Here is a 22,408-nt window from a genome sequence, read left to right as displayed (position 1 = left end):
TCCACTCAACGTCCATGTAACATGTGTATCACTTGCATACTTGCATGCTCATGGAAAAGTGAAACTTGTTTTTAATTGGCAAGGCAGAGAAGCGGTGCCAGTGGTCTTTTAAAAAACACCTTTAAACAACTCCTCTTCATCTTAACTGCCTGAATTTTGAGAAATTTTACAGCTTATCTTTAAAATATTGGCTTATAATATTGTGTATCTGACACTAATCTTCTAACCATGTTGATTTGTTTACATAGTTTCAAACACATAGTTTCAAACCTGCTGGATTTCATGTATGGTTGCACTAACTCACTGGCTCCAGCCTGCTGATCACCTGACACCTAACGGATAAACAGTAACCAACACAACTGTCATCTTCGTGTTTACCATTTATCTGCATCAGTGTTTTACTTCAGCTTACATCTGGAAATATGCCTGAAGAAGGGGACTAGATCCCAGAAAGCTTGCATCATTTAACTCTATTAGTTAGCCATTAAAAGGTATTATTTCTTACAAAACGTTGTTTTTTTTCTACCTATATAGTTTCAAACACAAACTCACCTGTGTAATAATGCATATGACTGTAATCCCCATCATGACGATCAGTAGGTGCAAAAAAAGTTTTGAACCACAGAGGCCCAGTCTGAGTGTCCCTGGAACATCGCAAGAAACCTTTTCCATCAGGTCAGACTGGAACTCACCTGATTGTATTTGTGTTTTATCTCTTTAAGATCTCTTTGATCATATCACCTCCAGTTTAGTGTTTTGCAAGGCAGTTTCTAGGCTAAATTTCTCCTAGGATGAGGGCGTAAAAATTGTGCCCCCCCCATGGGCTCGAGAACATTATTTGCATACGGGATAGGTGCCCCCAGTATAGGTAGCCAGGAATAGGTGCCCCAGTATTGGTAGCTAGGTATAAGTGCCCCCCCCCCTCAGCTTTTGCAGGATGGGGGATTACAGTGAAGGAGGTGGGAGCAGCAGGCACACAGGGACTCAACCACAGGAAGGGGAGTTTGACTCCCCCCTCCCTCTCCTTAGGGCAGGCTCGTAGTCTAAACTAGTGTTGGGCGAACACCTAGATGTTCGGGTTCGCGAACGTTCGCCGAACATCGCCGCGATGTTCGGGTGTTCGCGCCGAACTCCGAACATAATGGAAGTCAATGGGGACCCGAACTTTTGTGCTTTGTAAAGCTTCCTTACATGCTACATACCCCAAATTAGCAGGGTATGTGCACCTTGGGAGTGGGTACAAGAGGAAAAAAAATATTTGAAAAAGAGCTTATAGTTTTTGAGAAAATTGATTGTAAAGTTTCAAAGGAAAAACTGTCTTTTAAATGTGGAAAATGTCATGTTTCTTTGCACAGGTAACATGCTTTTTTTCGCCATGCAGTCATAAATGTAATACAGAGAAGAGGTTCCACGAAAAGGGACCGGTAACGCTAACCCAGCACCAGCAGCAGCAGACGTGATGGAACAGGAGGAGGCGCAGGAGGAGAAGGCCACGCTTTGTGAGACACAACAACCCAGGCCTTGCATGAGGACAAGAAGCGTGCGGATAGCATGCTTTGTACTGCCATGCAGTCATAAATGTAATAAAGATAAGTGGTTCAATAAACAGGGACCACGCGGCAACGCTAACCCAGCAGCAGCAGACGTGATGGAACAGGAGGAGGCGCAGGAGGAGAAGGCCACGCTTTGTGAGACACAACAACCCAGGCCTTGCATGAGGATAAGAAGCGTGCGGATAGCATGCTTTGTACCGCCATGCAGTCATAAATGTAATAAAGATAAGTGGTTCAATAAACAGGGACCACGCGGCAACGCTAACCCAGCAGCAGCAGACGTGATGGAACAGGAGGAGGCGCAGGAGGAGAAGGCCACGCTTTGTGAGACACAACAACCCAGGCCTTGCATGAGGACAAGAAGCGTGCGGATAGCATGCTTTGTACTGCCATGCAGTCATAAATGTAATAAAGATAAGTGGTTCAATAAACAGGGACCACGCGGCAACGCTAACCCAGCAGCAGCAGACGTGATGGAACAGGAGGAGGCGCAGGAGGAGAAGGCCACGCTTTGTGAGACACAACAACCCAGGCCTTGCATGAGGATAAGAAGCGTGCGCATAGCATGCTTTGTACCGCCATGCAGTCATAAATGTAATAAAGATAAGTGGTTCAATAAACAGGGACCACGCGGCAACGCTAACCCAGCAGCAGCAGACGTGATGGAACAGGAGGAGGCGCAGGAGGAGAAGGCCACGCTTTGTGAGACACAACAACCCAGGCCTTGCATGAGGACAAGAAGCGTGCGGATAGCATGCTTTGTACCGCTATGCAGTCATAAATGTAATAAAGATAAGTGGTTCAATAAACAGGGACCACGCGGCAACGCTAACCCAGCAGCAGCAGACGTGATGGAACAGGAGGAGGCGCAGGAGGAGAAGGCCACGCTTTGTGAGACACAACAACCCAGGCCTTGCATGAGGACAAGAAGCGTGCGGATAGCATGCTTTGTACCGCCATGCAGTCATAAATGTAATAAAGATAAGTGGTTCAATAAACAGGGACCACGCGGCAACGCTAACCCAGCAGCAGCAGACGTGATGGAACAGGAGGAGGCGCAGGAGGAGAAGGCCACGCTTTGTGAGACACAACAACCCAGGCCTTGCATGAGGACAAGAAGCGTGCGGATAGCATGCTTTGTACCGCCATGCAGTCATAAATGTAATAAAGATAAGTGGTTCAATAAACAGGGACCACGCGGCAACGCTAACCCAGCAGCAGCAGACGTGATGGAACAGGAGGAGGCGCAGGAGGAGAAGGCCACGCTTTGTGAGACACAACAACCCAGGCCTTGCATGAGGACAAAAAGCGTGCGGATATAGCAGCAATGCTTTTTGCCGCCATGCAGTCATAAATGTAATACAGATGAGAGGTTCAATAAACAGGGACCGGAAACGCTACACCATCCCAGATGTTCATTGGTCATGTTACTTGGTCGGGGTCCTGGAGTGTTGCGTAGTCATTTCCAATCCAGGATTGATTCATTTTAATTTGAGTCAGACGGTCTGCATTTTCTGTGGAGAGGCGGATACGCCGATCTGTGACTATGCCTCCGGCAGCACTGAAACAGCGTTCCGACATAACGCTGGCTGCCGGGCAAGCCAGCACCTCTATTGCGTACATTGCCAGTTCGTGCCAGGTGTCTAGCTTCGATACCCAATAGTTGAAGGGTGCAGATGGATTGTTCGACACAGCTACGTCATCTGACATGTAGTCCTTGACCATCTTCTCCAGGCGATCGGTGTTGGAGGTGGATCTGCACGCTTGCTGTTCAGTGAGCTGCTGCTGCATGGGTGTCAGAAAATTTTCCCACTCCAAGGACACTGCCGATACCATTCCCTTTTGGGCACTAGCTGCGGCTTGCGTTGTTTGCTGCCCTCCTGATCGTCCTGGGTTTGCGGAAGTCAGTCTGTCGGCGTACAACTGGCTAGAGGAGGGGGAGGATGTCAATCTCCTCTCTAAAGTCTCCACAAGGGCCTGCTGGTATTCTTCCATTTTGACCTGTCTGACTCTTTCTTCAAGCAGTTTTGGAACATTGTGTTTGTACCGTGGATCCAGAAGGGTATAAACCCAGTAATTGGTGTTGTCCAGAATGCGCACAATGCGTGGGTCACGTTCAATGCAGTCTAGCATGAATTGAGCCATGTGTGCCAGAGTCCTACCAGAATCCTCATCATCCTCTTGTGAGCGTTGTGATGATTGTTGTGATGCATCATAGTCGTCACCTTCCTCCTGGTCTGCTTCTGCTGACCATTCGCGCTGAATTGTGGAAGTCCAACGTGCACCGCTCTGGCCCTCGTCAGTGGTGGCATGAAATTCCTGCTCCAACTCCAGCTGTTCCTCCTCCTCTTCTTCGTCATAGCTGCTGGGGCCAGCGTTCCCTGAGGCGGATGGCCTGATGTTGGTACCATCACGCTGATCGTTTTCTCCTTCAGATTCCCCCAGTTGCATCATGACAGCTGTTTCCTTGATTTTCAACATTGACCTCTTCAGTAAACACAGCAGTGGTATGGTAATGCTGACTGAAGAGTTGTCACTGCTCACAAGCAACGTGGATTGCTCAAAATTTTGGAGGACTTGGCAGAGGTCCAACATGTTGGCCCAATCGGATCCACAGAAGCTTGGCAGCTGTCCGGATGCGCCTCGGTACTGCGCCGTCATGTACTGGACCACTGCACTCTTCTGCTCACAAAAGCGGGCTAGCATGTGCAGCGTAGAATTCCAGCGCGTAGGGACATCACACAGCAAGCGATAGTGGGGGGGATTGAAGCGCTCCTGCATCTTGGCGAGTGCCCCCGAAGCAGTACTGGAATTTCTACAATGTTTGGCCACTCGACGCACCTTCAACAGAAGATCGGCCACGCCTGGGTATGTCCTCAGGAACCGCTGAACTACTAGGTTCATCACGTGCGCCAGGCAAGGGATGTGTGTCAGCTTAGCCAACCTTAAAGCGCGAATGAGATTACTCCCATTATCACACACAACCATGCCCGGTTTCAGGTCCAGCGGTGCCAGCCACAAATCCGTCTGTTCCTTTATTCCCTTCCAAATTTCCTCCCCTGTGTGCTGCTTATCCCCAAGGCAGATCAGCTTCAGCAACGCTTGCTGACGCATGCCAACAGCTGTGCTGCACTGCTTCCACGATCCTACTGCTGCTGGGTTAGCGTTTCTGGATGAGGTACAGCTTTGAGATGCGTTGGAGGAGAAGGAGTCAGAGAGGTAGGTGCTGCTGTTGTTATCCAGTGGGAGGGACGGCGGTGCAGCTGTTTGCGGCGTGGGCAACACCCGCGCCGTAGCAGGTGAGGAATCGCTGCCAGGCTCCACAAGGTTCACCCAGTGCGCGGTAAGGGAGATGTATCGACCCTGGCCGAACGCACTCGTCCAGGTGTCAGTGGTGAGGTGACCCTTGCAGGCAACGGCATTCTTCAAGCTTCGGGTTATTTTGCTGACCACGTGCTCATGCAACTCAGGCACTGCAGAGCGCGCAAAGTGGTAGCGGCTGGGAACCACGTAACGTGGGATGGCCACTGACATCATGCCCTTGAAGCGGTTTGTCTCCACCACTCGATATGGCAGCATTTCGCAGGCCAGAAGCTTGGCTATGCTGGCTGTTACTGCCACGGCCCGGGGGTCATTTGCTGGCAATTTCCTCTTGCGCTCAAACATCTCCGACACAGACAACTGAACCGTAGCGCTGCACACGGAAGGGCTGTTGGTTGTTGTGTTTGATGAAGACTGGGAGACCTCAAGAGCACTACTCCGGAAAGTGACAGTGTCAGCGTCGTCTGATGTTTGTGAATGTTGTGAACCACGCAATGGCTGGGCTACTGCTGCTGCTGAGGCGGGTCTGGTGGTGAGTCTGGTGAACCCAAGGGAGGCAGTGTTGCTGGTACCCTGTCCTGCCGAGTTTGCCCACAGAGTGGGATGTTTGGATAGCATGTGGCGGCTCATGCTGGTGGTGGAGAGGTTGTTAATACTTTTCCCCCTGCTCAGGCGCATCTTGCACACCTTGCAAATCGCCATGGTAACATCCTCAGTGCAGTCTTCAAAGAAAGCCCAGACTTTGGAGCACCTGCCTTGCTGGCGATTTCTGTTTGCTCCTCTTTTGCCTCTCACTTGAACTTCCACGCTTGTGGTGCCTGAAATTGCGCGCCGCCTACCTTGTGGCACAAGGCGAACTCGTGCAGCAGTGGGTTCTTCAACAGACTCATCTGTGCTGCTGCTACGACGGCGATGTTCTCGTTCACAAACAAAATCTGGGTCTCTGTCCACATTGTCCATACCCTCCTCTTCCATCTCCTCAAACTCGTCATATGTCATTGTGGGGGGCCGCTGCCGTGGAGTAGAGCTCCCCAGAACAACCTCTGCGCAGCTCACTCCAACGTCGTCTTCCAGATCTTGTCGGCCGACCTCCTGCAATTGCAACCCCTCCTGCCCAACTTGCTCTGGGATTTGGGTTTCCGAGTCCTCCTCGGACTAGCCTTGTATTTCAGTGCGCGGTGCATTTCCCACAGTTAATGGTTGTGAATCCAGGCACAACATTTCTGGCTGTTCCTCCATTGACCTTTGAAAGGTGGAAGTTTGTTGGGCTGGGAATAGCTCCTGCGAATACCCCATTGTGTCCTGAGGTAATTCATTGGACTGGTTATCTGGCAGTTGTGTGCGTGGTGTCGCTGCCGGTTGTGTCAGCTTTGTGCCCACTGGCTCCTTGTAACTGGCTGAGGACTCGGACCTCGTGCGTGATGTGCTGGTGCTGCTTAACCCACTGCTGGACGCTTGAGAGGTCATCCAAGTAATTATCTGGTCCTGTTCTTTTGGATTTGTGAGGGTTGTTGTCCTGGACAACATGGGCGGTATTGAGTGGGTTTTCTTGGGTGCTCCCCTGTGGCCTGTACGTGAACCGTCAGGAGAAACACCTCTTCCCTTGCCCCTCCCTCTTTCACCAGATTTCTTCCTCATTTCACTTATCCTTACAGTACACGCTGACTGGCAGCAGTACAGTGGCAGTACAGAAATGCTATACAGTACCACTATTCCCAGCAGCGACACAGAGCACAATGCTATACAGTGGCGGGTGAGCGGTGTACCACTATTCCCAGCAGCGACACAGAGCACAATGCTATACAGTGGCGGGTGAGCGGTGTACCACTATTCCCAGCAGCGACACAGAGCACAATGCTATACAGTGGCGGGTGAGCGGTGTACTACTATTCCCAGCAGACACAGAGTGGCAGTAAACAGAATGCTATATAGTGTGGCTGAGCGAGCGGTGTACTACTATTCCCAGCAGACACAGAACAGTAAACAGAATGCTATATAGTGTGGCTGAGCGAGGTACACAGAGTGGCAGTAAACAGAATGCTATATAGTGTGGCTGAGCGAGCGGTGTACTACTATTCCCAGCAGACACAGAACAGTAAACAGAATGCTATATAGTGTGGCTGAGCGAGGTACACAGAGTGGCAGTAAACAGAATGCTATATAGTGTGGCTGAGCGAGCGGTGTACTACTATTCCCAGCAGACACAGAACAGTAAACAGAATGCTATATAGTGTGGCTGAGCGAGGTACACAGAGTGGCAGTAAACAGAATGCTATATAGTGTGGCTGAGCGAGCGGTGTACTACTATTCCCAGCAGACACAGAACAGTAAACAGAATGCTATATAGTGTGACTGAGCGAGCGGTGTACTACTATTCCCAGCAGACACAGAACAGTAAACAGAATGCTATATAGTGTGGCTGAGCGAGGTACACAGAGTGGCAGTAAACAGAATGCTATATAGTGTGGCTGAGCGAGCGGTGTACTACTATTCCCAGCAGACACAACAGTAAACAGAATGCTATATAGTGTGGCTGAGCGAGGTACACAGAGTGGCAGTAAACAGAATGCTATATAGTGTGGCTGAGCGAGCGGTGTACTACTATTCCCAGCAGACACAGAACAGTAAACAGAATGCTATATAGTGTGGCTGAGCGAGGTACACAGAGTGGCAGTAAACAGAATGCTGAGCGAGCGGTGTATTACTATTCCCAGCAGCGACACAATGACTGGGGGGACCCTGGCTAGCGTGGCTGGAGCGCGAACTACCCTGCCTGCCTACCCAAAGCTAAACCCACAGACAAATGGCGGAAATATGACGTGGTTCGGGTATTTATTTACCCGAACCACGTGACAGTTCGGCCAATCAGAGCGCGTTCGGGTCCGAACCACGTGACCCGTTCGGCCAATCACAGCGCTAGCCGAACGTTCGGGGAACGTTCGGCCATGCGCTCTTAGTTCGGCCATGTGGCCGAACGGTTTGGCCGAACACCATCAGGTGTTCGGCCGAACTCGAACATCACCCGAACAGGGTGATGTTCTGCAGAACCCGAACAGTGGCGAACACTGTTCGCCCAACACTAGTCTAAACTCACTTTCCGGGCTCCATGCGAGGCTCACTGCTGCCGGGCTGCTCTTTCTCCGTGCTGGCGTCCTGTTAGCGGAAGTAGTGAGCAGCACTGGAGACAGGCAGTGGACCTCACATGGAGCCTGAAAGGAGAGTTTGAACTACAAGGCTTCCCGCTGCCACAAATCTTTTCAATGAACGAGGGAGCATTTACAATGAATGTCTATAGACTTCATGTTTAAATAACCAACTTTTCCTTCAGTCACTGGAGATATTGGCTGCAGGAAAAATCTTTTGAATCTCTGGGCATTCTGTATAATTGAGCCAGCATACTTCATCACTAAATTTTACTTGTCCTGGCAAACATTGTATTTATTTGGAGATTGCCAGCATGGAGATTAATCTACCCTACCTTACCTCTCTGTCTAGTACCATAAAATGTTGACCTCTCAGATCATGGCCCAGGACGTGTTAGATGTCACAGGGGTTCCTAGGGATATTACCAGAAAAATTGATTTGGCGATTCCCTCAATAGTAACGTAGGAATTAAAGTAGTTGTGTGTAAAGAACTTCCCTATCTGTTGATCCAGAACTCAGTGCATCCATGTAAAGGATCCTTCCCCAGGAAAATCTAAAAATCTGTCTGTGTCTAGTGTCAGTTGTAAAGGAGTTTTCACTTCTGACAAGGCTTGTGCCATAACCTTAAAATCTGCTGTAATTTAGGTCTTCATGGACTGGCAGGCTATATCCCATGCAATACTCCTATCGTGTGTGATCATCTTCTGAAGAATTGTTTGAATGTGCCTTTGAGCATACCCCTGAACTTTAAAGGTGTTGTGAGTTAACTGTTCCAAAATCGAGTTCAGATAATATTGGATATCCACTTTCTGCTACCCTACTGTTCCTAATTGTTAAATGACCTGAGTCATGCCTTCTGTACCCACACTGTTTTCTACCCCCGTTCCAGTCGCCATTCCTCTCAAGATAGTATCCCCTATATCCCAGGACCAGCTTTCTGTGTACTGTTCCCTGTGGAAAATTCCCAAGACATAAAAGACTGTTCTAGGGCGTCAGCGACAACACTGCAGTTGGGGTAGATATTAGATATTACCCACTTAGTTAATTTGCCAGGTGAATAATTGAAATTGGGCCTCGATTAAAATTGGAGTAGCCCTTTGTTGATTTAGCTGGAGAGGGCCATTTCTGAAAATGCTATTTATCTCACATGACCGTAGTTTGGGTTCTGGAGTACCTAAGCTTTAGGAGTAACAGAAACCCACACTTTTACCATCCCTTCTCATTATGCAAGATTTATTGGGGCCTTTAAACTCTAGGGACTTTGGATACAAAAACCATATGTCCATGCTCCTTAATCCTCCCTTACTAAGGGTGCTATTTTTAAACTTCCGTCCCATCACACTTCCATCAGAGTCCCCAGTGTACTACCTAATGGATGCCAGGTTTCTGACTCTCAACTCCAAAACTTAATCTGATTCATTAAATTAACATCCAATGCTAACCCGTAGGGCCCTTCAGAGAAGAATACTGTTGGAAACTAATCTAGGAAATTAATTATGTAAACAGATAAGTTTAGGAGAGTCGTCATGTACTCATTGTGCATAGTCTCATACTCTGAGGGAGCCACTTTGCAAGAGTATATACATAATGTAAAAACATTATGTATAGGTTTCTGACTCTCAACTCCAAAACTTAACCTGATTCATTAAATTAACATCCAATGCTAACCCGTAGGGCCCTTCAGAGAAGAATACTGTTGGAAACTAATCTAGGAAATTAATTATGTAAACAGATAAGTTTAGGAGAGTCGTCATGTACTCATTGTGCATAGTCTCATACTCTGAGGGAGCCACTTTGCAAGAGTATATACATAATGTAACCATAGAAAATTGGAAAGGTCTCAATTGCATACAAAAAGTTTTTTTTTTTAAATATTGCCTTAACAGAATCTTATAAAAAATATTGCAATTTAAAACTGAGAACTAGCAATAAGCACTCATCATCTGTTTTAAAAGGGGACAGTGGCAGTTACTGTTTGTAACAGTTGCCCAGCGTAGGCCTATGCCAACTGTACACACCACTGTTATTCACATACCTGTGCCATCATCACATGATATAACACCCCACACACTGTACAGCCTGGTGCTGTCCCTAAACGATGGGCTATCCTGGGGGCAATATGCTGCTCAAGTCTTCTGTACTGACTGTAATGCCTCTAGTTATGATAACTGAACGTGTCAGAAAAGTACTCCATTGCAAGGGATTACATGCATAGTATGCAGATATTCCTTGCCATCAAAAACAGCATATGTTATGTATATACGATACGGGTATGTAGGTGAGCTCCAGCTAGGATCCACCCTAGGATCGGAGTGCATTGTACTGGCCAGTAAGGAGGTTGCTCCAACAGGCAATGGTGTCTGCTCTGGTATTGGCCACGCGGCCTTTGTAAACCAGGGACACCTAGCCGATGCCACTTCTATATAAACTGTGGCGGCACAGGACAGGATTAGTTCAGCGGGCCACAATAACTGCTGTGTGTCTGGTGTAACTGCATTCCAGGGATGCCTGTAGACTCAAGTGGAGGTGCTGTGGCGGCATGTGACCTCAACACTCAGTGCTAGAGATATGCCTACTGACGTGTTTTGCTCCCTCCTCAAGGACTTCCTCAAGGTGGAGAGCAGCATGTCCGGCCGCATGAACACTACCTCTTTATATCTGCCTATGCACTAGGTTATCTTAAAAAGACTCCGTAACAAAAATTGCATCCTGTTTTTTATCATCCTACATGTTCCAAAAGCTATTCTAATGTGTTCTGGCTAACTGCAGCACTTTCCACTATCACAGTCTCTGTAATAAATCAATGTATCTTTCCCCTGTCAGACTTGTCGGCCTGTGTCTGGAAGGCTGCCAAGTTCTTCAGTGTTGTGGTTCTGCTATGAACTCACCCTTTCTGGCCCCTCTATGCACACTGCCTGTGTGTTATTTAGATAAGAGAGAAGAGAGAAGCTGCTCTAATCAGCTGGATAAATCATCCTCTGAGCTGGCTGGGCTTTCACATACTGAGGAATTACAAACAAGGGCAAAGCTGTTTGCAAGGAGAAAAGAGCAGCCTGAAACTTCAGTGCATGGGGGAAAGAAACACACAAATGATCTCTTGAGATTCAAAAGGAATGCTGTATACAGCCTGCTTATGTATGGATGTATTTTCTATGTGTGGACATACTGTACATCAACCTACTTCCTGTTTTGGTGGCCATTTTGTTTGTTTACAAACAAACTTTTTAAAACTGTTTTTAACCACTTTTAATGCGGCGAGGAGCGGCGAAATTGTGACAGAGGGTAATAGGAGATGTCCCCTAACGCACTGGTATGTTTACTTTTGAGCGATTTTAACAATACAGATTCTCTTTAAAGCTAGAGTGGCAGTTATAGCACTCATATGCAATTCAGCATTCATGCATTAGTCAAAGAGGTGATTCCTTAATTATATTTATAGTATGATTAGCATATTGATAACAAAAAGATGCTCCCATCTGTCTGGATTGGACCTTTGCCCTCCTGTATATTATGAGGCAAAATGCGTACCTTGGTTTGGGAAGAACGTACTCTCTGTGAGCTCTCAATTAACAGTCCCGCCTCACTTATCCACCTGGAGTGAGGATGTGATGCCTTTCAGATTTCCTGCCTTCCTTTAGTCCTTATGTCCGAATCTACCACCAATGCTCTTCATCTATAGTCGAGCCTCCATGTGAATGGGAGACGGAGTTACGCCTACCTGACTACGGTTACCCCCAGAACTAAAGCATGCAAAGCATATGGACTGAGGCCAGGAAGACAGATGTATTACCAGAACTACACTAACTAGTACAGACAGAGAGTCCAAACAGTCTGAAGCAGCAACAGGATCAGATAAGGCAGGGTAGAATTTTGTAGAGCAAACTCATGTCCAATAGCAATCCATGGTCATACACATACACAGAGTCCAGACAATTGTCACAACAGAAGATCAATAGTAATCCAAGCGCACCCAGCAGCATGTCTAGCTAATGCTATCATGGGTGAAGAATGAGAGTCAGGAGCAGCTTATATACCACAGGAACCAATCACACTAGACCACACCTCCCAGCAGCCAACCAGAAACCACTTCCTGCACATCATTCATGCATAGCAAAGAGCATCAGTCAATGTCCGCGATGTAATACATAGGAGGAACGAGTGATCACATGGATCTTCCTCTTAGAGCGGACCCCCTGATCTACTGTCTGCATGTCTATTGGGATACAGGGAACTCTGTCTTGCAGAGCCTAAGCAGTGGAATTGTCAGACAGTGCATTATCTTGCACGTCTGCAGGAGTGCTGGGGATGCCATCTGCAACCTTAAAGAGACTCTGAAGCGAGAATAAATCTCGCTTCAGAGCTCATAGTAAGCAGGGGCACGTGTGCTGGTCCCTTCACCGCCGCTGGTCCCTTCACCCCCAAACCCCCCACTGCGACACTTGGTCGCAGACTTGGTCGCTCCTGGAGGCAGGGCTAACAGCTGCAGCCCTGCCTCCAGTTGCGTCTGTCAGCGGCGCATCGCCGCCTCTCCCCCGCCCCTCTCAGTGAAGGAAGACTGAGAGGGGCGGGGGAGAGGCGGAGATACGCGCTGACAGACGCGCGCGGGGCAGGGCTGTGGCGGTTAGCCCTGCCCCAACCAGGAAGCGCTCCCCTGCATTACGGAGGGGATTTGGGGGATCAGGGACCCCCATTAAGCCGCGGGATAGCGACGGTTTAGCAGGGGCACACGTGCCCCTGCTATCTATGAGGTCTGAAGCAAGATTTATTCTCGCTTCAGACTCTCTGTAAGGTGGCCACTAACGATCCAATCTTTTTCATCCAATTTTACGAAATCTATGTAGTAAAAGAGTAAACTGAGTGAATATATTGAATGGATAATATAGGCAATCCCTTATATTACATAGAAATGGTAAAAGCAAGAAGTTTTGAATCAGGATAATACCATTTATTGGCTAACTTAGAGATGGATAAACAGTGAGCTTTCGACTTATAAAAAGCCTTCGTCGGACTGGTTCCTGACCAAAACTGAAAAACACAGCTTATATACACTGACATACAGAGGAGAAACATTCTTTAGCAAACATAAATGTAATTAGATGCCTCAACTGTTACTGAGGAGGCTTTCCCAGGCATCCTGGCTAAATTGATAAGATCAATAGAATCCTCAACATGACATGAAGCAGACTCTGGTGATGCGGAGACATCGTAAATTCCGAGTTCAAATTGTAACTGGGCTGGTTACATGCACCATTAATTCTAAGCTTAAAGAGACACTGAAGCGAAAAAAAGATGATGATATTATGATTTGTATGTGTAGCACAGCTAAGAAATAAAACATTAAGATCAGATACATCAGTGTAATTGTTTCCAGTACAGGAAGAGTTGAGAAACTCCAGTTGTTATCTCTATGCAAACAAGCCATTAAGCTCTCCAACTAAGTTAGTTGTGGAGAGGGCTGTTATCTGACTTTTATTATCTCAACTGTTCCTAGACTATTTACTTTTCCTCTGCTAGAGGAGAGGTCATTACTTCACAGACTGCTCTGAAAGACTCATTTTGAATGCTGAGTGTTGTGTAATGTGCACATATTATAGAATGATGCAATGTTAGAAAAAACACTATATACCTGAAAATAAAAGGATGAGAATATTTTCTTTGCTGCTAATCTTCTAGTAATTATTCTTAGTACACAACCAATTCACTATATCATATTTTTTTTTCGCTTCAGTGTCTCTTTAAGAGAATTGTGGCATTTAAAGCCAGCACATGAAAGCAAATAAAATGAATAGTGACAGTGAATACCATCTTACATAGCATATGGCACAAAAATGAATGAAAAGATAGAAAAATTAAAATTAAAAGAATTGTGGCATTTAAAACCCATCGTACCAGCACAAGAAGTTAGAGTCCTTGTTTAAACCATCTTCTACAGTTTTGAACCAATGTATAAACTTTGTTTCTTGTGTTAGTCTCATGTTCCCCGATTTGAAGCCACCCATTAAAGTGAACCTCCGGACTAAAAATCGACTCAGCAGCACTGAAAAGGCCTGGTGTTTCTTTAACAGTTTCACAGCATCAGAACTTTGTTTCTCTTATCCAAGCCTCATTTTTAGCTGCACAGAAGAAAACTGCCCGGGCTTTTTTCCCCAGATGCTGTGCAAAGCATGATGGGATTTCTCATGTTCTTGCTCTCGTTCTGCTGTTTTGGTGCAATTTTTTTTTTTTACATTTTGAATTTGACATTTGAAGCCTAGCGTGTGCAGCTGGGAGGGGTTATCAGGACACAGGACAGTTGGAACTGTGTCTCCTGCTCCTTGTCACCTCCTTTCAACCAAAAAGATGGCTGCCCCCATGACAAAGATGGCAGCCCCCATGAATCACAAACATTTGCCTGTTCTTTTAAAACAGGGTGGGTAAAAAAAATATATTACCTATCCTAATTAACATAACTAATGTAACTTAATGACAGTATGTTTGTTTAGGCTGAAGTTCCCCTTTAATACAGTGATGCGAAAATCGCTTAAACTGTGTCCAGGTAAACAAAAGTGTGTTGGTATTGGGAGATCAGTATATTTTGTAATATCCTTTTTCCTGCTGTTAATAGTTGATCTGTGGTGTGTCATGCGATCACGCAGTGGTTGACTTGTTTCTCCCACAAAAATTCCTTTGGGGCATTTTGCACACATGATCAGGTATACCACATTAGATGAGTTGCAGGAAAAGGTGCCTTGTACTTTGTATTCCTGTTGTGTTCCTGGTATTAGTATCCTGTCAGTGGAATGGATGTGTTTACAGGTCCCACACTTTTTCCCTCGGCAGGGGAATGTTCCATTCTGTTCTTGCCTATTTAAGGCACTCATCACTATTATCTGCTTAAGATTGGGTGGCTGTCGGAACGCTAGGAGGGGAGGTTCAGGGAATATATTTTTCAGTCTCTGATCCTTGTGTAGAACAGGATGAAGTTCTTTTGCAATCTTTCTTAAGATTTCCAGGCGTGGGTTGTAGGTGACTACCAGTGGGACACGGCTCTCTTCCTGGTTCTGCTTGTACTCCAGGAGCTGAGTCCTGGGGATGTTGTTGGCTTTCTTGATTTGGGTCTCAGCCATTAGAGGATTGTATCCCTGTTTAATGAAATTCTTCTTCAGGTAACCCAGGTGTTTGTCTTTGTCATCCCTGTCAGAACAGATCCGATTGCATCTTAATGCCTGGCTGTAAGTTATGGAATTCTTTATATGTTTGGGGTGGAAACTGTCATACCTGAGGTATGTGGGATGATCCGTCGGTTTGCGGTACATGGACGTTTGTAGGCTGTTCTCTCTGATGTATATGGTGGTGTCAAGAAAGTTAATCTCCCTGTGAGAGTAGCTCAGTTTCAGTTTGATTGTGGGATGGAAGGCATTGAAGTTCCTGTGAAATTGGATAAGATCCTCCTCACTTGCAGACCAGATGATCAAGATGTTGTCGATAAAACGGAAGTAGGCCATGGCTAACATGGTACAAAACTCTATAGAAATGGTAAAATTGGATGAAGACGATTCGATGGTTAGTGGCCACCCTTAGAGGAAATCAAACTTTCACACTGGATTCCTGAACTGCTAGAATCATTACAGACTTGCAAAGAAGGCAAGTTCATGACATTGGATATATAGGGGGTAAAGAGGCACCCTGGTTGTATAAAATATGTTAAAAACAACAAAAAATTAACAAGTGAGGTGGCTTACCTCAGAGACGAAATTCTTAGACATAGAATTTTTAATAACAAAGCACAGGCAACGCGTTTCACGGGTCTGAGCCCACTTCCTCAGGCCAATAAAAGTGCCTATAAACACAACAATCTAGATAATGCACATCAGTTAATCTGACAATAAATATACAGTAAAGCAGGCCATACACTGGCCCGATTTGCGCCCGTTTCGACAGCAGATTCGATCACTGGGATCGAATCTGCTGCCAATCGTTCACGCTACACGCCGAATTTCGATCCATTTCGTCCGATCCCGTCGATCGTGCCGTGCGGAAAATAACCGTCGATCGCCCGCGGGTAAAGAGCGCATCGCTAGCGGCGTTCGAGTGCCCGACGACCGACGCAATAGAGCCCACATACATTACCTGCTCCGCCGGCGCGACTGCAGTCTCCCGGTCACCGCTGCTCCGTCTGCGCTCTGGTCTCCAGGTCCGGCATGCCTCACTTCTTCTAGCCCGGCAGGAAGTTTAAACAGTAGAGCGCCCTCTACTGTTTAAACTTCCTGCCGGGCTAGAAGAAGTGAGGCATGCCGGATCTGGAGACCAGAGCGCAGACGGAGCAGCGGTGACCGGGAGACTGCAGTCGCGCCGGCGGAGCAGGTAATGTATGCGGGTGGGCGGGGGCAGCAGCAGCAGTACCACCACAACAGATTGTGAACGGTTTCAGGCTGAAATCGGTTCACAATCTGTTTGCTGTAAAGGTAGCCATACGATCCCTCTCTGATCAGATTCGATCAGAGAGGGATCTATCTGTTGGTCGAATCTGATGGCAAATCGACCAGTGTATGGCCACCTTAATTGATAACATATTAAAAAGTATTATTTAGAGAAAAATACACAACATTTCCTAATAGCCATATATCCATATAGACATATATGTACACAACAGCCCAAAGGGGCAGAAATCATAGGTGTAAAGCCGTATATAAAAATAAATATGCTGACATAGATATTCAAAAGGTCACATGTGCATACACATACAGTGGCTTGCAAAAGTATTTGGCCCCCATGAAGTTTTCCACATTTTTTTCACATTACTGCCACAAACATGAATCATTTTTATTGGAATTCCACATGAAAGACCAGTACAAAGTGGTGTACACATGAGAAGTGGAACGAAAATCATACATGATTCCAAACATTTTTTACAAATCAATAACTGCAAAGTGGGGTGTGCATAATTATTCAGCCCCCTTTGGTCTGAGTGCAGTCAGTTGCCCATAGACATTGCCTGATGAGTGCTAATGAAATGACTAAATAGAGTGCACCTGTGTGTAATCTAATGTCAGTACAAATACAGCTACTCTGCGACAACCTCAGAGGTTGTCTAAGAGAATATTGGGAGCAACAACACCATGAAGTCCAAAGAACACACCAGACAGGTCAGGGATAAAGTTATTGAGAAATTTAAAGCAGGCTTAGGCTACAAAAAGATTTCCAAAGCGTTGAACATCCCACGGAGCACTGCATTCAGAAATGGAAGGAGTATGGCACAACTGTAAACCTACCAAGAAAAGGCAGTCCACCTAAACTCACAGGCCGAACAAGGAGAGCGCTGATCAGAAATGCAGTCCAGAAGTCCAGGGTTACTGTGGACGAGCTGCAGAGATCTACAGCTCAGGTGGGGGAATCTGTCCATAGGACAACTATTAGTCGTGCACTGCACAAAATTGGCTGTTATGGAAGTGTGGCAAGAAGAAAGCCATTATTAACAGAAAAGCATAAGAAGTCCCGTTTTCTGTTTGCCACAAGCCATGTGGGGACACAGAAAACATGTGGAAGAAGGTGCTCTGGTCAGATGAGACCAAAATTGAACTTTTTGGCCAAAATGCAAAACGCTATGTGTGGCGGAAAACGAACACTGCACATCACTCTGAACACACCATCCCCACTGTCAAATATGGTGGTGGCAGGATCATGCTCTGGGAGTGCTTCTCTTCAGCAGGGACAGAGAAGCTGGTCAGAGTTGATGGGAAGATAAATGGAGCCAAATACAGGGCAATCTTGGAAGAAAACCTCTTGGAGTCTGAAAAAGACTTGAGACTGGGCGGAGGTTCACCTTCCAGCAGGACAACGACCCTAAACATAAAGCCAGGGCAACAATGGAATGGTTTAAAACAAAACATATCCATGTGTTAGAATGCCCTAGTTAAAGTCCAGATCTAAATCCAATCGGAAATCTGTGGCAAGATCTGAAAACTGCTGTTCACAAACGCTGTCCATCTAATCTGACTGAGCTGGAGCTTTTTTGCAAAGAAGAATGGGCAAGGATTTCAGTCTCTAGATGTACAAAGCTGGTAGAGACATGTCCTAAAAGACTGGCAGCTGTAATTGCAGCAAAAGGTGGTTCTACAAAGTATTGACTCAGGGGGGCTGAATAATTACGCACACCCCACTTTGCAGTTATTTGTAAAAAATGTTTGGAATCATGTATGATTTTTGTTCCACTTCTCACGTGTACACCACTTTGTATTGGTCTTTCACGGGGCATTCCAATAAAATTGATTCAGGTTTGTGGCAGTAATATGACAAAATGTGGAAAACTTCAAGGGGGCCGAATACTTTTTCAAGCCACTGTATCTGTTGTACAGCTAAGTTCGAAGCATATGGTGCTCTTTGCTATATGATGAATCTAGTTATATTGGACCTTACATGGTGTATAGCAAGGATATACCAAGGTTAAAATGGCTCGATTTATGTATCCATATACAAATAAAAAAACACACTAAATGTCTGTGCAGATAAAAGAACCAATAAAACAGTACATAAACTTGGCCAGTGTATAATAGAATAGGACAGTAGGCTGGAGTTGATGAGACAATCCTGCAGCAATGCACCAGCCAAATAAAAATAGCCCTGGTCATTAATAAGATAAAGTATGTGCTAAACCAAATGAAAGCTAGCAGGACAAACCATGGAGGACAAGGTGTAACAAAAAGTATGAACTTGCCAACAGTCTCTAGACCGCTAACTCAGGAAGCCTCTGGCTCGATGTCTGCTCCCACTGCTGTATATATACATAGTGAGGGTTTAACACTAGAATTACCGACTTTTTTATTTTCTGGTGCAAGGCCAGAGGTGTTATTCACCCCTGCTGAGATTTTCACAGGTCTTCAGGTTGATTCTCTTCAATATATTGTTGTGCAAACCTCCCATTACCTGTAAGGCCTGGCACATTTGCATTTGTTTACTCAGAGTAGCTCAGATCCAAGGCAGATCCAAACCTGTGTGTGAGAAATGGAAACCTTCAGAAATGCCTGCCGTATCTATACATTCACTGACCTGCAAATATTAAAGACACACATTCACAATATATGGAAACACAAGTTGAACTCGATGGACGTATGTCTTTTTTCAACCAAAATTACTATGTAACTATGTAACTATGTAAGTCTTTTATAAAAAAATGTGTGAAAACAGAATGAAAAGTTGCTGATACAAAGACATGAATACAATGAAAACTTGCTAACACTTAAGTCTCCAATGTGTGTTTGTACACAAATAGTGTGAAGTGTAGAGGACTCTGAAGTGTAGAGGACTCTGAAGTGTAGACGAAGTGTCTGAGGTGAAACAGAGGTGGGGGTAGGGGTGCCTGTAGCAGATATTGGGGGTTGCATGAGTGAGGGCAGTATGGGTGGAAAGGCAGGGGCAGATGAATCAAACCTGTTGGACAAGTGATTCAGTTAATTTGCCCACCTCAGATCCCCCACAACCAGAGAGTTCTGTTCTTTGTGTGCCAGCTGCCCTCTGATTGCACTTCTAACCAAGGAACTCTGTTGCCGATTCATGCAGCAAAATGCAATCAGAGGGCAATTGGCACTTTTGGCAATGTTCCATTGACATGACAAATGATGACAGACTGATACTGTAATCAAGGGGCTTTTATTGGTGTTTCAATGCTCCCCCCACATAGCGATTATTGTCTGGTGAATGCTCCCCCCACATAGTGATTATTGTCTGGTGAATGCTCCCCCCACATAGCGATTATTGTCTGGTGAATGCTCCCCCCACATAGCGATTATTGTCTGGTGAATGCTCCCCCCACATAGCGATTATTATCTGGTGAATGCTCCCCCACATAACGATTATTTTCTGGTGAATGTTCCCCCACATAGCGATTATTGTCTGGTGAATGCTTCCCCCACATAGGGATTATTGTCTGGTGAATGCTCCCCCCACATAGCGATTATTGTCTTGTGAATGTTTCCCCCACATAGCGATTATTGTCGGGTGAATGTTCCCCCCACATAACGATTATTGTCTGGTAAATGCTGCCCACTTTACGATTTCTGGTGAAATGTTGCTCTCTTTACGATTATTTTATGGTGAAATGCTGCCCACTTTACGATTTCTGATGAAATGCTGCTCTCTTTACGATTATTTTATGGTGGAATGCTGCCCACTTCACGATTATTTTCTGGTGAAATGCTGCCCACTTTATGATTTCTGGTGAAATGCTGCTCTCTTTACGAATATTTTATGGTTAAATGCTGCCCACTTTACGATTTCTGGTGAAATTCTGCTCTCTTTACGATTATTTTATGGTGAAATGTTGCCCATTTTATGATTAATTTCTGGTGAAATGCTGCCCACTTTACGATTATCTTCTGGTGAGATGCTGCCCACTTCACGATTATTTTCTGGTGAAATGCTGCTCACTTTACGATTTCTGGTGAAATGCTGCCCACTTTACTATACAGGGAGCACCTATACCTGGCATTACCCACCGTGGCGCGCTTAGTATGCCACACTCTCTCTATTTTTCTTTTCTTTTTTTGGGGGGGGGGGGAGGTGTCTTATAATAACCAGCACCGGGTGTCAAATTCCCTAGGTACGCCACTGGTACAAGGCATGTACAGGGTGGACAGGCAAAAGAAGATTGTTTCTGAGTCTTCTAGCTAAGGAACTCCGTTGCCGATTCATGCAGCACAAGGAAATATTTGCATAAAGGCTGCTGAGGCTGTTGCAGCTGCTGTGCCAGGGACTGTACAGACAACACAGTGCCAGGTGCAAGAGAGCTGCAACAGGAATCACAGCAGGTTTTCCTGTGCAACATGTCAGAAATTAATTTGTCCTAAATGCAGGGACGATGGACACTGGGTCTGCAAACGCTGTAAACTCTGTAAAGTTTGAAACACTTAAAAATAACAACAGACTTGTGTATCCATATATTTTGAATCAGGGCCGGCTCTAGAAACAGACCGTGGGCGTGGTCATGGGTGGGGCCAAATATACATGTCATGACCTTAGAGTGGTGTTAAAGGTCTGCCGGGGAAGTTTGAGCTCTGCTGTAGTGTATCCCCCAAAAATTTACAGCACAGACCAAAAGTTTGGACAAACCTTCAATGACTGTCATTACATATATACATATATTACCACTGTGCCCAGAATTGTCTTGCAAGGAACCTCTGCCAGATTACTGTACATGTATTTTTGGTGAAATGCTGTCAGATTACATACTGTATATGTATATATGTAATGACAGTCATCTGAGGTCTTAGAGGTTGTGGCTTTCCAGATGAATAGATCAAGTTGTTTGTAGAGACTCTAGACAGGTGTTCCAGGTTAGTGAAGCTTAGAGTGTCCACAGCTAAGGAGATTTCACACGTTAGCTCTGGACACTCTAAGCCAAAGTCAGTCCAGGCAGCGTTAAGGCAGATCCGTTAATCAGGCAAAAGTCAGTCCAGGCGGCAAGCTAAGCGTAGTCAAGGTACAAGGGAAGGGTCGGCAACAGGAATCAATACAATGGTGAGCGTTACACAGCAACAAGCCAAAGCTAATGCTATCATGGGCGATAACTGGGGGCGAACACCGAGATTAACCTCCTGAGCGGTATGGACGAGCTCAGCTCGTCCATCACCGCCGGAGGCTGCCGCTCAGGCCCTGCTGGGCCGATTTTCTTTAAATAAAGTGCAGCACACGCAGCCGGCACTTTGCCAGCCGCGTGTGCTGCCTGATCGCCGCCGCTCTGCGGCGATCCGCCGCGAGCAGCGGCGAAAGAGGGTCCCCCCAGCCGCCTGAGCCCAGCGTAGCCGGAACAAAAAGTTCCGGCCAGCGCTAAGGGCTGGATCAAAGGCGGCTGACGTCAGGACGTCGGCTGACGTCCATGACGTCACTCCGCTCGTCGCTATGGCGACGATCTAAGCAAAACAAGGAAGGCCGCTCATTGCGGCCTTCCTTGTTTATTCTGGGCGCCGGAGGCAATCGGAAGAACGCCTCCGGAGCGCCCTCTAGTGGGCTTTCATGCAGCCAACTTTCAGTTGGCTGCATGAAATAGTTTTTTTTTTATTAAAAAAAACCCTCCCGCAGCCTCCCTGGCGATCTCAATAGAACGCCGGGGAGGTTAAATAACAGGACTAAACAATCAACAGAAAGTAGAATCGAAAACAACCAATTGCAGAGCTGTTACCAGCTGACACACTCCGTCAGCAAGTACCACAGTGTCACTGCTTACATCTGCGGAGCGCGTACTGAGAGCGCGTCTTCCGCCTATCCAATGTGCTTTTAGAAACCTCCTGCGTTCCACTGACATCAGCAGCACGCTGAGACCCGGAAGCAGGGGCTGCACCCCGGATCCCGGCATTCCGCTGCCTGACAGACACTGAATTCCTTACAACCTAAATGTACGTCCTTGTGGGTTAGGTGAA

At 46.3% G+C, this 22,408-nt stretch overlaps 1 protein-coding gene across 3 annotated transcripts in view; it reads left to right on the top strand.

Annotated features, from left to right (window-relative positions):
• The window catches only part of SERHL2 (serine hydrolase like 2), a 1,569,464-nt gene that overhangs the window by 143,765 nt on the left and 1,403,291 nt on the right, over nucleotides 1-22,408 (top strand). The gene's annotated exons all lie outside the window — the stretch shown is intronic.

The sequence above is a fragment of the Hyperolius riggenbachi genome, chromosome 6 (genome assembly GCF_040937935.1).
Source record: "Hyperolius riggenbachi isolate aHypRig1 chromosome 6, aHypRig1.pri, whole genome shotgun sequence".
In the NCBI taxonomy this organism is placed as follows: Eukaryota; Metazoa; Chordata; class Amphibia; order Anura; family Hyperoliidae; genus Hyperolius; species Hyperolius riggenbachi.
This window is presented reverse-complemented; position numbering and strand designations above follow the sequence as displayed.